This window comes from Arachis duranensis, chromosome 5, assembly GCF_000817695.3.
Source record: "Arachis duranensis cultivar V14167 chromosome 5, aradu.V14167.gnm2.J7QH, whole genome shotgun sequence".
NCBI classification, from domain to species: domain Eukaryota; kingdom Viridiplantae; phylum Streptophyta; class Magnoliopsida; order Fabales; family Fabaceae; genus Arachis; species Arachis duranensis.
This window is the reverse complement of record NC_029776.3, coordinates 81244615-81249561: the sequence shown is the minus strand read 5'-3', so window position 1 is coordinate 81249561 and position 4947 is coordinate 81244615.

Here is a 4947-nt window from a genome sequence, read left to right as displayed (position 1 = left end):
CAGACACATCAGGTATAAAACAATAAGTCATTCATCAAATCAATTATATACATTAACAACCATGTTCCAACAAAATCATCTCCAAATACACAACCTAATATAATGACTTCATAAATGATTCCATAAATCGAGAAGAACTTACCATCGTATCGACGAAAGAGCCACTTTGATTTAGCGAGAAACAACCCATCCTGTGAGTCGATACAGGGCATCGATGATACTACCGCTAATTGTGACGATTTGTGAATTTAGGGAAAACCTCAACCGAAGGAGCGTTGATGGGGTTGAAGGCAATCTGCCCATTTGTAGAACCCTCGCTTGGTGTTGGATAGAGTGATATTGGATGTGGATAAAGTCTTATCTCATTAGGATCGGCAATTTGTGGCTCTCGTTATTCTCTTCCATATCCACCTCTTGTTATCTATGCGCTGGACCTGCAAAATAATTAAAAAAAAAGACAGACACTCCACGATAGACCAGTGACCCAACTGAGATCCAAGCCCAACAACAATAAATTACCGACCCTTGAGTGATTAAAATAAACTACGGTTGGGCTATTTTACTCATTGATTGGGCCGAATTACGTTTTTACTATTCTGTTCATGTGTCAAAAGGAAAAACATTTTTAGTTAAACCAAGTTAAAAAAAAAAAAACCTGTTGACATGAAGCTTCATTCAAACATTACCGATGTGTCAAGTCCAAAAAAAAAAACAAAAAAAACATTACCGATGTGTTAATGTTTCTCGATTTACTTTTTTTTCTTTAACATTTTGAGGTGAAACTAAACCTATTTTTTAAAAAAAAAAACCCCTTTACATTGTAAATTTAAAACCCAACATATAAAGAGAGTTTCGCATACAAAAATACGAGGTTTTGTTTTCTTCCTTGCCAATTGGGCCAGATTTTTTTTATACTTTTTTGTAAAGGCCATCAAACATTTATTCTGGCTATGCTTCAAAATTCAGAATAATTAAGGCAACTCTGCCATTTGTACTTGAAAAACTAATTTCTGTCCAAGACAGTTAAAATAGAAAAGTCAATTAAAAAACAAGCAGAAAAATATAACATTTGCGAATGCGATTCTGTTTTAGGGTTACTACCAAAAGTTGTTTTCAATTCCATAACACCAAAAAAAAAGTCATTATAACTGTTCAACAAACAAGACACATATAATACTTTCTAAACCTAATGGAAAAGTCATTACATGATATATTTTGACACTGAGGTCAAACACAGGGGCTAAGCGCCTTCAGTCAGTCATCCTTCTGCATCCTATCTGCATCGGACCTGGATGATCGTCACTGGCTCCGTTGATATCACCTCGAAGACACCAACGCCACCTGGCTTGAAGTTGCACAATGAAGCAAAGTTCTCCCATCCTCCAAAAATTACGCCGAAGCTACCATCCCTTTTTCCACTATACCTTGTATATGTAGCTTCGACCTGTATGTGGCCATGTGTGAGGATGAGAGGGTGTCTCTGACCAGTGAAGTGACTGAGATGAGGGACGTTCGGCTTATTGTAACACAAGAAATTTCAGTTAGTATTATCTACTTGAACGCCTGCTTCAGTAAAACAACATTCCAACCAAAATGTCTTAAGAACTTAACGCTTACCAATAATCGCGACGACATCATTCGAGCAGTTAGGTCCATCACAAAGAAAGGCCACTTGCTTTTGACCTTTGCGGCAACCGCTCTAGCACTGGCTGATGGAGGGATGTTGATACACTTTGCAATTTCATAATTACCAGTCCTTATATATGGTGGCTCTTCAGGATCACGGAGTTGGTAGGAGTTCTCAATGCCACCAAAGTCAAAAATCCTTACTTGGAAAGTGGAGTTTCCTTTGTGTGTAAAATATAGCATGGAGTCCAGATTGATTTTGTACATCTGATAGAACTCCTCCCAGCCTCGAGTCAATGCAATTTTGCCACTTTGGAGCTGCGTCCAGAAGCACCGACATGGGTTATTCCTTCCGTCAGGCACAACGAGGTCCATGTAGGGGGTACGGTTTGGTAGCTCATCGGGAGTTATAGGTAATGACTGTTACAAAATGGTGAAGTTTTGTCAAAACATCGATAGCATTGCAAATACTCTAAAAAATAAAAGGTGTTAAGGAAACGGATGTTAGTTACCAGTTTGAACATTGAAGGCCTTATTATTGGCTTCAGAAACCTCATCTTGTAGCTTTGTGTCGTACCGTTATCAATCTCTTGGACTCTCTTACCCTTGTCCTTCGAAGTCGTCGTCTATGGCAAGTGTCACACAGATGCCAAGTTCATAAAGAAACAAGGTCAGAGTTCATTTAAAAAAAACCCATACAGTAGAAGCTTCTGATTTAGAATCAACACACATGCATGTATCTGAAATTGGAAACTAAGTGGTTCAATTTTTCCACACACAGTGCAACTATATTTTGTTGTAATCGTTTACTGTCGTGGTCTGTTAAATCTTTAGCAGAACAATCTTAATCAAACCTAAATGCATAAAATCCTTTTCAGACGATCAAATCAGAAACCCAAATCAGTCCCCCTATCATTTAAAAAATGCCTAACCATCATAATTTGATTTTACTACGATTGCATTTTTAGTACATTGACACTAAATGCAGATGATGATAAACTAAAGACCACTATCAGGATAAGAGTTAGGATAGAGTTTCACCTTGTTTGACATATTCTCCGAGACGAAGCTGTTGGAGTCGATGCCTTCAGCAGTGTATTCTGTGTTATGTTGGGGTTACTATAAGGGTTTTTCTTTTAAAAGAAGATGGAAGGTGAATAGTGATTACAGAAGGATACTTATGTTACACGCTTGTGAATCAAAAGAATATATAAAGTAAAAAAATGATGGGTTAAAAACGCCGCGTTTTAACCAAAAAAAAATAGTAACTAATTTAGAATTCATCTACTTAAACGTTGTGGTTTTCAATAATCTCCAACAAATATTCTGTTCTATCCCAATAACTCCCCGTAAATCCCTCTCCTTCGAAGTTCGTTTTCAACGAAATACTAAATAACGTATAATTTAACTCGAAAAAAAAAACCTAGGAAAAAATCAATTATTAATTGATTGCTATTAACCGCATTAATTTAATAAGTCGGTTTATACGTAACTACTACTATTTCCTTTGAAAATTAAATTCTTCAACAATTGATACTACCGAAATTAATGCTAGATTAAATCAAAACCGCTAGAAACTCGAAACTAACGTTTTTAAATTTTTAAAATTAAATTTAGTTTTTTACATAACCTGATTATTGGGTATCTTTTTTTCTTTTTTAACATGCCTGTGACTAACTATCTCGTAACTATTATCGTTTATAATTAGATTCTTCAACGAAAATTATTAAACTACATAAAATTAAAAAAAAAACTGTGCACATTTATAAACGACACATTTCCAAAACATTTTGATAATCAATTATACGTAACGTTTTCCAAAATTCCGGATAACACAGAGTTGGCTAATAATAAGTACCCTCTACCACTGATTCGACGTTTGGATTAATTTTACATTAAAAGGATTAATAAATTCTCAACTAACATAGTCACATAGCAAAGTAACTGAAGAAGAAAAAAAGCTACGTTCATTAACCAACTATTGTTCGTCTGAAAACATCCTTGGCATCTCCCTCCCTTCAACCACAGCCATCGTTGAAGTCATTAATCTAGAATGGAGTCTGGATTCCGGTAAGCATCTTCTTTAAATTTTGCCACCTCGTCTGATAGCAGCCGATTCTGTAATGAATTAAATGGAGTTTATTGAAATAACTGAATGCATTGATTAATTAAATTAAGAGTGACAAAATGTTTGGCTGCTCCCTTCTTTTATGGTTTCGGGCCACTCTGTTTTATTCGTTGTTGTTTCTACATGTTGGTTTAAGTATGTTAATGCATTAAGGAACATTCAACAATCGTACAACCAGTTCTATGTGTTTGGGCTCTTTGCAACAGACGTACGTATATCCACAATTTTGCCTTCTTTTGTTGTTATTATTCTGTTAAAAAACGTTTGGAAAACTAACTTTCCATGGTTTTATCTTGTTCCGCCGCAGGATGATGTTGAATTCCCACCTAATATTGTGCATCTCTTCAAGTGGTACAGTACCAGTGATCTTTATTTGGTTGACACTCAAGACAATTGCCTCCACATCACACCCAAGCAAGAAGGTAACAGGTTCTGGATAAAGGGAGCTGATTTAGGGAGGATACGGCGCATGTACAGAAGAAGTTCTTTGCTGAGTGTGGAGCTTAGGTACGTCGGCTGGGGAGTATTCTACATGCTCGTCTGGGACATTAACCGGAAAGATGTACCTCCGTGTGTTGTCGATGAACTGTATGCGGCGAAGGTTTTGCCTGAATATATCGTTCAACGCTTAGCTTCCGTATGCGGGGCTTACTTCAACAAAGAAGCCCAACTTAGAGTCTACCAGACCGAGATGTTCCTCAGGAATAACCGCCAGATCCAACAAGAGCAATATTTCGGTACTCAGCAGTCAGGGTGAGTAACAATGTACCATTAATTTCTGGTATAATTTCTCATGTTTTTTATGTTTTATGGCTAAGTTTTTTCAACTCAACTACAGTGTAAACAAGAGGCAACATGGTGGGGGGGCTGAGGCAGGTCCTAGTAAGCGACAGCGACCCCAGACCTCTCCTGAATCGTCTGTCAACCAGGGGTCAAATTAACAGATTTATGGAGACCTATAAACTTTCATGTGTAGTGTAATTAATCAAAATGTTATCCTGAATGTGTTATTTTGTATGTGATGTAATGTGTTTGACATTTGCTGATCAGCTTTGATATAGTGATATACTATGGTTTGTATTTATGGTGCGTATGTTGGTTTCTATTTTATTGCGTCTATGTTTGGTTATCAGCAGTGTATCGACCACATATTGACTGCTACAGCATGCAAAAACAATGCTACTGAATGCAAA